Raw genomic sequence first — 12,784 nt, 5'->3', positions numbered from 1 at the left:
CTTACGTTCATGTATATATATATATATATATATATATATTTATAGAGGTTGACTCCAGGCTATCCTTAACTTATTCACTGAAACATACAAGAAAACAGGCCATGCCCTTAACATCTACAGACAAAATCTTCTACCAACCTACTCCTGTTCCAAGGATCATGGCAAGAACTGGAAAATGAAGATCATTGCCAATTTCTTGGAAACCATCTCTCAGGGAAGTCAGATTTAAAAAAAAAATTATAGATGCAACAGAGTAATTATGCCTTTATGGCCCATGAACCTGACCCAGCATCTGCCGGCTTTCTTGTTTAAGCTATTCCACATTTACATATGCTTTTGGAATGGGGTAGGAAACCGGATCCCTCAGAGGAAACCAAAGCAGATGTGGAGTTAACATACAAACTCCTTTTAGGTAGCACTGGATTTGAACCTGGATCACTGGTGCTGTAATAGTGTTGTTGGTCAGTGTTGATCTTCAATGCCTCATTATAGCTCTTGATCAATAGAGATAAAGGTCATTTGAGATCTTCCCAACTCACTCAAAAGATAAGCCAATCAATATTAGTGTTCTTTCCCAGGCCAATCTTCCCATCACTGAGATTCTACTAGACTCAGTCATTTCTTCACCTTCTCCAGACTCCCAGAAGACCCTACTTTTAGCTCTGTTATAGAGTGCCCAAATGGTCCAAACTGACTGTGATGTTGATTTTTGTTAATCCCATTTCCCAGCTCCTATCTAGATTCATATCTAAATCCCTTTTAAATTGTTGTAATTGAATCAGCCTACACCACCTGCTCAGGCAGCCCATTCCACCAGCCTCTATGTGAAAAATTTGCCCTGCAGATCTCCTTTACATTTCTCCCCTCTCACCTTAAAATGTAGGCTCCCCTATCCTCGGAATGAGACTGAATATCGGTCCCCTATCTTTTCTCCTCATAATCACTCCTCAGCCTTCAACACTCCAGCAAGAACAAACTCAGCCTACCAATCTATCCTTATAACCACATCCCTCTATTTCAGACAACATAAGGAAATGATTCAAGAGAGTGCAGATGCTGGAATATGGAGCAATAAAGACACTGCTAGGGGAACTCGATGAGTCAAGCAGCTTCTGGGGGGGGGGAAAAGAATTGTTGATATTTCAGGGTAAGAGCTTATGGTTTGATCTTTGCAAAAGATTCAACGAGGTATCAAAGCCTTCATGAAGAAATGCAACATCCCCACTGATTTGAGGGAATAACTGGCCCATGATTGCTCAAAGTGGAGCAGAAACATTCAGGATGGTTTTGAGAACCCAGGAGTTTAATGCCCAAAGTGGAAGAAGGAACACACCTTCCCACGAATTATCTAACTGTTCATTTCCTCATGCACCACTCTGCCCCATCTGTGGAAGAGTCTGCAGTTCCCAAATTGGTCTTATTAGCCTGGAATCGGACATTTTGATGCCTGCAGTTTGGCGACAGATATTTTGGTGCTCGTATTTTGGTGATAGACATTTTGGCGCCAGATTTTAAGGTGCTCACATTTGATGACGGATATTTTGGTGCTGGATATTTTGGTGAAAAAAATCTTTTGTAGCCCTTTGGACATTTTGGCATCCACAATTTGGCACTGGCCCATCTCCCTGTCACCGTCTTCTACTTCCTGATCCCCTGGCATTGAACCCTCAGCATTATAGAACTGCCTGAAAACCTGGCATTTCAGAAACTCCCTACCCCCAGGAAACTGTTACCCCAGCAAACATTTTGAGATTTATTTTTATAAATGACCAGGATGAAGAGGTGAAAAGATAAAAAGAGGGAGGAGGTACTAAAAAAGGATTACAGTGAGCTAGGACAGAAGCTAAGAAACAGGACCGCCAGGGTGGTGATCTCTGGATTGCTACCTGTGTCAAGTGCAACTGAGGATAAAAATGGAAAGTTAAGACAAATGAATGTATGGCTGAGGGGCTGGTGTAAAAGACAAGGTTTTGGCTTCTTGGACCATTGGGATCTCTTTTGGGGAAGGCATGACCTTTACAAGAAAGATGGGTTACACCTAAACCCAAAAGGGGTCAATATATTGGCAGCTAGGTTTGGTGCAGCCGTCGGGTGCGGTTTAAACTAATTTGGCAGGGGGATGGGAATCTGTATGATAGGACAAAGGACAGGAAAGATAAAAGTTAGGTTAGGCAGCGAAAGTAAAAAATCAGAAAGAGCAAAGAGGATAAAAAAAGCAAATCTGAAGGCTTTATATCTTAATGCAAGAAGCATTCGGAACAAGGTAGATGAATTGGCTGTGGAAATTGAGACAAACAAATACGATTTGATTGGGATTACAGAAACATGGTTGCAAGGTGGGCAAGCCTGGGAACTTAACATCCCGGGGTATACAATATTTAGGAGGGATTGGCAAGAAAGAAAAGGAGGTGGGGTAGCTTTGATGGTGAGAGAAGGGATCGACACGATTGACAGGAAGGATATTAACTCGGAAGATGCGGAATCTATATGGGTAGAACTGAGGAATAGCAAGGGGTGGAAAACATTAGTGGGGGTGGTATATAGGCCTCCAAATAGTAATGTAGAGGTGAGGGAAGGCATAAAAAGAGAAATTAGAGAAGCATGCAATAAGGGAACAGCTGTCATCATGGGAGACTTTAATTTACATATAGATTGGACTAGCCAAATTAGTAAAAATATTGAGGAGGAGGAATTCCTTGAATGTTTACGGGATAGTTATCTAGACCAATATGTTGAGGAACCAACTCGGGAGCAGGCCATTTTAGACTGGGTATTATGTAATGAAAATGGGCTAATCAGCAATCTTGTTGTATGAGGCCCTTTGGGTAGGAGCGATCACAATATGATCGAATTCTCACTCCACATGGAGAGTGAAGAAATTAAAACCGAGACTAAGGTCCTGAATTTAAATAAAGGGAATTATGATGGTATGAGACGGGAGTTGAGTAAGATTGATTGGGTGGTGTTTATGGGGGGGGTTGACGGTGGATAGACAATGGAAAGCATTCAAAGATCTAATGGAAGAATTGCAGAAATCTTTTATACTGGTTTGGCATAAAAATAAATCAAAAAAGGTGACTCAACCGTGGATAACAAGGGAAATTAGAGACAGCATTAGGTCCAAAGAGAGAGCATATCAATTGGCCAAAAAAAGTACCAAATCCGAAGACTGGAAACAGTTCAAGATGCAGCAAAGGAGGACAAAGGGATTAATCAAGAGGGCAAAAATAAATTACGAAAGTAAGCTTGCGACAAACATAAAACCCAACTGCAAAAGCTTTTATAGATACGTCAAGAGGAAAAGATTGGTGAAATCCAGAGTAGGTCCCTTGCAGTCAGAATCAGGGGAATATATAATGGGGAATAAGGAAATGGCAGACCAATTAAATTCTTACTTTAGTTCTGTTTTCACAAGAGAGGATACAAATAACCTCCCAAGGATGTTGGGAAACAGAGACTAATGCAAGGGAGGAGCTGAAAGAAATCAGTATCTCTAAGGACATGGTCTTGGGGAAATTGATGGGATTGAAGGTCGATAAATCCCAAGGGCCTGATAATTTTCATCCTAGGGTACTTAAAGAAATGGACATTCAGATAGCAGATGCTTTAAGAATTATTTTCCAGAACTCGATAGACTCAGGATCAGTACCCATGGATTGGAGGGTAGCTAATGTTACCCCACTATTTAAAAAGGGGGGTAGAGAAAAAGCGGGGAATTATAGACCAGTGAGCCTTACATCAGTAGTGGGCAAAATGATGGAATCCATTATTAAGGATGTAATAGCAGAACATATGACTAGCAGAGAAGGGATCGAACAGAGTCAACATGGATTTACAAAAGGTAAATCATGCTTGACAAATCTATTGGAATTCTTTGAGATGGTGACAGGTAAAATAGATGGGGGAGAGCCAGTGGATGTGGTGTACCTGGATTTCCAAAAGGCCTTCGATAAGGTCCCGCATAAACAACTGGCTTCCAAAATCAAGGCTCATGGGATTGGGGGAAAGGTATTGATGTGGATTGAGAACTGGCTGGCAGATAGAAGACAGAGAGTTGGGATAAACGGCTCATTTTCTGAGTGGCAGGCGGGGACCAGTTGGGTGCCACCGGGATCTGTACTGGGACCCCAGCTGTTCACAATTTACATTAATGATCTAGATGAGGGGATTGGATGTAATATCTCCAAATTTGCAGACGACAGTAAGCTAGGAGGGGTTGTGTGCACTGAAAAGGGGGTCAGAAAGCTCCAGTGTGATTTGTATAAATTGGGGGACTGGGCAGATACATGGCAAATGCACTACAATGTGGATAAATGTGAGGTTATCCACTTTGGTAATACAAACCAGAGGGCAGATTACTATTTGAATGGCAATAGATTGGGAGATGGGGAAGTGCAGAGAGATCTAGGGGTTCTTGTGCACCAGTCACTGAAGGCGAGCATGCAGGTACAGCAGGCGGTTGAGTATAGGAATAAGGATACCTTACTGCAGCTGTACAGAGCCTTGGTGAGACCACACCTGGAGTATTGTGTGCAGTTTCGGTCACCTTATTTGAGGAAGGATGTTCTTGCAATGGAGGGAGTGCAAAGGCTGGAATGGCAGGAATAACTTATGAGGAAAGATTGCGCAATTTGGGATTGTATTCGCTGGAGTTTAGAAGATTGAGAGGGGATCTCATAGAGACATATAAAATTCTGGCAGGACTGGACAGAATTGATGTGGAAGGGATGTTTCCAATGGTGGGGAAGTCCAGAACCCGGGGCCATGGTTCGAGGATAATAGGCAAACCATTTAGAACTGAGATGAGGAGGAATTTCTTTACCCAGAGGGTGGTGAATCTATGGAACTCATTGCCACAGAGAGCAGTAGAGGCAGGTTCATTGAATATATTTAAGAGGGAATTAGATGCATTTCCTCAGTATAAGGGTATTAAAGGTTACGGAGAGAAGGCGGGGACGGGGTACTGAACTTTAAGATCAGCCATGATCTCATTGAATGGCGGAGCAGGCTCAAAGGGCCGAATGACCTACTCCTGCTCCTATCTTCTATGTTTCTATGTTTCTATGATGGATCAGAAAGTTTGTGAATGACACAAAGGTTGGAGGAATTGTGGATGGAGCTGAAGGTTGTTGAAGGTCACAAGATGATAGACAGGATGAAGAGTTGGGCAGAAAAATGGCCGATAGATTTCAATCCAAATAAATGTGAGGTGATACATTTTGGAAGGACTAACCAGAAGGTTTAGTATGGGGTTATTGATCGATTACGTAAGAGTGTAGATGAACAGAGGGACCTTGGGGTGCAAATCCATACATCCCTCCAGGTCGCCACACAAGTTGATAGGATAGTTAAGAAGGCCGATAGGATGCTGGTCTTCATTAATGGGGGGATTGAATTCAGGAGAAGAGAGGTCATGTTATAAATCTAGAAATCTTTGTTAAGAACACATTTAGTGTATTGTGTTCAGTTCTGTTCACTTCATTATAAGAAGGATGTTGAAGCTATGGAGAGGGTGCAGAGGAGATTTACCAGGATGTTGCCTGGATTGGGAAACAAGTCTTATGAGGCAAGGTTAGCAGAGCTGGGACTTTTCACTTTGGAGCGTAAAAGGAACAGCGGAGACTTGATGGAGGTCTACAAGATTATGAGAAGCATAGATAGGGTGGAGAGCCAGTAGCTGTTTCCTAGGGCAGGATCAGCAAACACCAGAGGACACATGTACAGTGAAGGGAGGAAAATTTAGGGGTAAGTTTTTTTTTACACAAAGAGTTATGGGAGTCTGGAATTTCTTGCCAGGTATGGTGGTGGAAGCTGAAACATTGGGGGCATTTAAGAGACTCTTATACAGACACTATATATTACTACAGTATAAGCTACTAAAAGCTCTTGTTTGCCGGATGAAAGAAAAATAGAGGGTTACAGGGTAGGGTGGGTTTAGTACTTTTTATTTAGGGAAGGGATGTATGGGTCAGGACAAAGAGCCAAAGAGCCTGTACTGTGCTGTGTTGTTCTATGTTTATTATACAAATAATCATTTAGGTTCATGTGATTTATCACATGATCAATACTATTTAAATGTTAAAAGAGTGATATGTGAAATTGATGGATTTATTCGCATTTTGAGTAGACTCAAAAGAATTTTTAAGATAGTGTCTTCATATGGAGAAAAAGAATCCTTAAAGTATTTTATGAGGCCTTGTCCATAATTTCGACTTAATTGATTAATTTTTAATAAATAATTTTAATAATTAATAACTTTTATGACAACTGGGTTGTTTTTAACAAGTTTTTAAATTTTTAAAAAATAATTTTAAATTCAATTAATTATATATTCTGTTATATGCAATTAAACAAAATAAATATTAATAAATATATTGTTAAAATTTACCAAAAGCTCTTTTTTTTATTGTTCCCTGACTGTTTTTAATAATTTAAATATATTGCTACAGTATAAGCTACTAGAAGCTCTTGTTTGCCGGAGGAGCAGTTGCCTGGGGGGAGGGAGTATCTTCAACTCTGGGAATTCAGGCAGTGTGGCGGGACAGAGTCAGCCAGCAGACGGTGAGTGGGACAAGCAGGCCAAGATGTCCAGTGCCAAACTGTGGCCTCAAAAATATCTGTGAGGGCCAAAATATACGACGCCAAATTGTGAGGGCCAAAATATCTGGTGCTGAAATGTAGGCGCAAAGTGTCCTAGACCCTCGTTCTCCATCTTGGAACCCAAAAAACAAGATCAGAAACAAATCATCTTCGCTCCTAAGGGATTACCTTGGAAGATGAAGCTTAATAATGGACAAAAACAATGACTGATTTCCTTGAGTAAGGTAATTTCTTGTAATTCAATGTTTATCATTAGATACTATAGCAAGGATTATTATGATACTGAGAGTGAGATTCGCATGTTCAAGTTTTATTCATGGTGTGGCTGGGGAGAGGGGGATGGTGAATGAATGAAGAAATATTAAATTGCTCCAAATTTCTTTGACAAAACATTTATAATCTGTACATGTGTGATGTGAAATTGATTGTTGTCACAATAATTCAAATGTGGATTTCATCTTCAGAGAAATCCTTTGGATAAATCAAATCCCTGAAGAAATCTTTACAGTTATTCTTGGTTTATTCTGAATATTTTAAAAATCCCCACATATATGATAATTATAACAATTAATAAAGTCATAAATTGATATAACAGAGTTTACAAATATATACATTTATATATGTATAAAAAGAAAAAAAGAAGAAAAAAAACATCTTAAAAAAACAACTAATCCCTGTAATCCTACTAAAACCTAATACCTAAAATATATCATATCATAATTATATATTGAATTGGATTACTTCAGAAGACACTCAAGGATCCCAACAAAAATAAACATTTTTCTATAAAAGACCCTTTGATTTTTAAGGGGACTTCAACAGTCTGGAGGACTCAAAGGAACTATTTATAATTTTAATCCTATTATTTGAGCATACAGACTCCAAATCTGTAAAATTACAGAATATTTACCCTTCAAATTATATGTAATTTTTTCTAATGGAATACAACTTTGAATCTCTGTTTGCCATCTTCCTAATGTTAATGAAACATCGGATTTCCATGTAACAGCAATACATTTCCTTGCTATTCCCAAAATTAATTAAAAAAATTTCAATTGAAAATCTGATAAAGCTAATTTAGGAGTTATATTCTCAAAATTTCCCATCAACAATAATTCAGGATTTAATGGAAAAACAACACCCGTAATTCATTGTAAGAACTTACTAATAGAAATCCAAAAATGTTTAACCTTTGAACAAGATCATGTGGAATGGATAAAAGTTCCAACATCCTTTCCACATCTAAAACATTGATCTGATGTATCTGATTTCCATCTATTCAATTTCTGAGGTGTAATATACAATTGGTGTAAAACGTTATAATGAAATAATCTATATCTTACATTAATTGTATTAGATATAAATTCTTTACATAAATCTTGCCAAACCTGTTGATCTATTGATATATTTAAATCTTGTTCCCATCTTTCCTTCAATTTAAACAAACCTAATTTAGGTGTTTTTTCTTGTAATATCATATATACTATTGAAATAAATGTTTTAACCATTCCATCAACAATTAACTGTTCTAAATCTGTAGGAGATTTTAAAATCATATCAGATCCTAATTTCCCTCTTAAATAAGCTCTTAATTGAAAATAACAAAAAAAGTGTATTATGAGGAATATCATATTTAATTTTTAATTGTTCAAATAACATCAGCCTACCATTATCATAACAATCTCCTAATTCAGAAATTCCTTTATTATTCCAAATATTCAAAAAAGGATAATCTTTTGAAAACATTAAAAGAGGATTAATTAATGGCATTTTTAATGACAAAAGATTTCCAACAATTTCTAATTTAATTTTATTCCAAATATTAATCAAATGGTTCAATAATGGAGCATCTCTATCAGTTGTAATCCAACTTCGGTTCTAACTTATAAATAAATTCTTCATGTATAGTTTCTCCAATCTAATTTAATTCAATTTCTACCCATGATGGTTTAACTTCCCCAAATAAAGAAAAAAGAAATCTTAATTGTGCTACTTTATAATAATTCTTAAAATTAGGAAGCTGTAATCCTCCTAATTCATATTTCCTTGTTAATTTTTCAAGTATGTTTTTTGTAATTTTCCCTTACCAAAGGAAAGTCCTAATTTGTTTTTTTTTTAAAAAATACTTAATAGCCTTACTATATTTTCAGAAGGTTGTCTATTTTTAACAAAACCCATTTGATTCATATTTATTAATTCAGGAAGATAATCATTAATTCTATTTGCTAGTACCTTTGCTATAATTTTATAGTCAACATTTAACAATGAAATAGATCTATATGAAGCTGGTTTTAATGGATGTCTATCTTTTTTAGGAATAACCACTGTTGAAAAGGTTTCTGGAAGATTATGCATTCTAAAGGTTTGTTTTATTACCTTCATAAATAAAGGAATTAATAAATCTTTAAATTCTTTATAAAATTCAACTGGAAATTCATCTACTCCAGGAGATTTATTATTTTGTAGAGAATTAAGTGCTTCATAGACCTCTTGTTCAGTGAAATGACTATCTAAATAATCTTTACCTGTTTCAGTTAGTCTTGGTAATATCATTTGTGACAAATAGTCATCTATAAGCACTTTATCTTGTAACAATTCAGATGTATATAATTTGTCATAAAATTCCTTAAAAGTTTAATTTATTTCTGTTAGTTTAAATGTCACTTCATTATTATTTTGTTGTATTGCATTAATTGTTCTAGAAGTCTGTTCTGCTTTTAATTGGCAAGCTAAAATATTATGAGATTGTTCCCCTAATTCATATTTCTGTTTAGATTGTTATATATTTTTTCATTTCTATATTTAAGCATTGTATTATATTGTAATTTTTTATTAGTTAAACTTCTATATTCTCTGTTGGTGATTTTTGATTTTCTTTTTCCAAAACTATTTATTTCTCTAATTTATCTATATCTTTCATATATTCCTTAATTGTTGAAGTTTAGCTTATAATTTGTCCTTGTAAATAAGCTTTTAATGCATCAAAAATAATAAACTGATCTTCAGTTGAATGTAAAGTTGTATCACAAAACAGTTCTATATGTTGTCTTATAAAAAAATCAAAAAACCTCCCTTTTTAATAATAAAGAATTTAATCGCCTTCTATACACTGACTGTTGCTTTTCAGCAACTTCCAATTCAATCAACAATGGAGAATGATCAGATTATAATTCTTGTTTTGTACTTAATATTCAAAACGCTTGACTGATTTTGAGCTGAAAGGAAAAAAAAGTCAATTCTAGAACATGTATCAAATCTATAAGAATAAAACAATTTCTACCTCTAGGATGTATCCTTCTCCATATATCAATTAAGTTTAAATCCTTCATTTAATACAACAAAGTCTTTGGTGCCTTAGATTTAACTGTTGTTCTTGATGATTTATCCAATAAAGGATCCAAACAAAAATCAAAATCTCTTCCAACTAAATTATTTTCATGAACATCTGCTAAGTTCATAAAAGCATCGTAAAAAATTTTCATCAGCTATGTTTGGTGCATAGATAGTTAACAGTGTCCAGTCCTCTGAAAATATTTGACAATTTACCATTATATATTTACCTGCTGGGTCTGTAATCACATTTAGAATCTTAACAGGCAGAATTTACTTAAATAAAATTACCACTCCTCTAGCTTTAGAATTAAATGAAGAGAAAACTATCTGGTCTACCTTTTTAAATTTAAAGTGTTCTTTTTCAGTTAACTGAGTCTCTTGCCAAAAAGCAACATCTAATCCCAATTTCTTAATGTACGACATTTTCTTTCTTTTTTATTGTTTTGTTAATCCCATTAATATTTAAACTCATAATCTTAGCTGCTTTATTGATTTTCCTTATTTATAAAATTTATAAGGTTCAATTTCATCATTCCTAACCAGGAAGAATTCCCACAAATTAATTTGGTCCTGAACGTCATCATCTGCAATCCAAAAACATCAAGGTTATTTGAAGTAACTACATTATAATTAATTACTAAAAAGAAAAAAAGAAAAGCAAAACAAAAATCACTTCCCAAGTGCTCAGGAAGCTAGCAACACCACCGTCCATTTTATGGGTCATGGACAAACCAGAAAAATCTATGCGGCCACCAGAAATCAAATTAACACATTCACTGAATGCCATGGGGAAAAAAAACTTTTTAATCTAACCAACAGTTTCATCTAGTATAAAAATTCTTCACCCATCAAAGAAAAGAAAAAAAGGGGGATAACACTCCCTCTCTTTATCTCTTTATACATCAAATTCATTGCAACAAATCGGTGTGAGCATGCTCTTTGGCTTGTACATAGCTTGTGAAAAACACATTCTGTTGATTTGGTACAAATATTTTCAAAGTGGCTGGATAAGACAAAACAAATCTATAACCTTCATCATATAAAACTTTTGTAACTGGATTAAATTATCTTCTTTTCGTTAATAGAGTTTGACTCAAATCTGGATATAAAATCCTAGCCTCTTCATAACTCAAAGGTTCATATTCTCTAGCTCTTCTCATCATCAAACCAAGAAGTCTCCCTCTTTCCTGGTAGTTCAAAAATCTAACCAGGGTAGATCGGTGTCTCTGGCTTGGAGCTGGTTTTAGTCTAAAATCTTAATCTCAAATCAAAATCTTATCCTCAAAATGTTCTTCTCCAATTATCTTCGGTATCCATTCTTTGCCTTCAAGACATTCCCACTATTTTAACATTATTTCTTCCACTATAATTTTCCAGTATATCAACTTTTTCCAACAGTTTTTCATTCATTGAAATTAAACTGGTCGTCGTATCTTCAGACATATTAGACCTCTCTTTAATACATTGTACCTGTATCTCTTCTTATTTTCCAATTTATTAACTCTATGTGAGATGTTATTTATCACCTTTAAAGCATTATCCACTTTAACTGTCAAGTCTGTTTCAACTTGCTTCAATTCTACAGTCAACAATTTAAAATTATTCTTCAAAGTTTCAGTAAGTCCATCTATTTTAGTCTCAATCTTATTAATTTCTTTCTTAATTTTTTTTTGCCTCTAAATCCTTCCTCTTCTTAACTTGACATTTCTTCTTCACTCTCATATTCTTCTGAAGCCTCTTCCACTGGAGAAGTATCACCTTCTTGCCTTACCCTGGAGCTGTGAGCCATGATTTAAATTCAGGTGAAGCATCCTTTCAGTACCCAACCTCTAGAGCTCTGTATGAATGTTATAAATTTCAATGTGATATCCTGTTCTTTTATTATGATCATGTTAAAAAGACTCTCAATTTAAATGGCTGCTAAATGAGATAAAATATTTAGGTAATAAGATAGTTAATAACTTACAGAATTTATATAAGTTGAATTATCTTCCCTTGCTTCGGAAAACTGAGGATGATTTAAATGAATGGATAACTCTTCCAATTACTTTGTGTTACAGAGTTCTGTGATGTGTGGTTTTATTATAAAAAGTGACAGTTTGCCTTTAAGAGCCAAGGTGAAGGTGGACTGCTGAGAGAGTGGGAGACGGACTGGGCATGTGCAGAAAATGATCTAAATATTTCTGGACTTGGATGATAAACCACCACTGGGGGGTGCTGTGGAGTGGAAGAAGTTCCAAAACATGAGTCATTGTCTGGAAGACAGTTTAGAATGTTGGGATTTCAAAAAGGGATGAACATTCTGAAGGCAGCCGGAAGGATCTGGACCAAGCCATTGTTCCTCTCTCTGCAAGCATCACAAGACAACTTTGAATTTTGTGCTCTTTCTCTCTCAAAGATCTTTTGGCTTCAGTTTACCAAAAAAACTGAATTTTGTTTATGATCTTTGCTTCGGTTGAGAATGAAGTTTTGTAAGTTTTTTGTCTAAGTTTTTCTGTGGGCTGGTTGGAAATATAACTTAGACTTTAATTCCATATGTTATATTTAGGCTGTGGAATTTATTAGTTTTACACTGTTATAGAAATTTGCATAGTAACCAGTGGGCATCGTTATAAAAGGGGGGGGGGGGGGGTTTGAATTAAAGTATGAAGGTGAATTTTTGTTAATAAAGTAATTGTTCATCTTTACCCATGTGTGATATGCCTTCTTTGTGGTTGCTGGTTTAATCTTGTAACACTTTGATTGGAAGGGTCAATTGCACACAAATGAATATATTGCCTAAATTACATTATCTTCTTGAAAACCTACCTGTTTCAGTACCATGATTCTTTCAGAATTGAAATGAATATTT

General features: G+C 35.7%; 1 long non-coding RNA gene across 1 annotated transcript in view; it reads right to left on the bottom strand.

Moving 5' to 3' along the window:
* The window catches only part of LOC138751227 (uncharacterized), a 95,638-nt gene extending 83,578 nt beyond the window's left edge, over positions 1-12,060 (bottom strand). Inside the window, exon 1 of the long non-coding RNA XR_011349771.1 lies at positions 11,900-12,060. This is a non-coding gene — a long non-coding RNA (uncharacterized lncRNA). The remainder of the gene's footprint in view (positions 1-11,899) is intronic.
* Positions 12,061-12,784: the final 724 nt, after the last annotated feature.

This window comes from Narcine bancroftii, chromosome 1 (assembly GCF_036971445.1).
Source record: "Narcine bancroftii isolate sNarBan1 chromosome 1, sNarBan1.hap1, whole genome shotgun sequence".
Taxonomy (NCBI): Eukaryota; Metazoa; Chordata; class Chondrichthyes; order Torpediniformes; family Narcinidae; genus Narcine; species Narcine bancroftii.
Note: the sequence above shows the minus strand (reverse complement) of the source record. Positions and strands in the feature narration are given on the sequence as shown.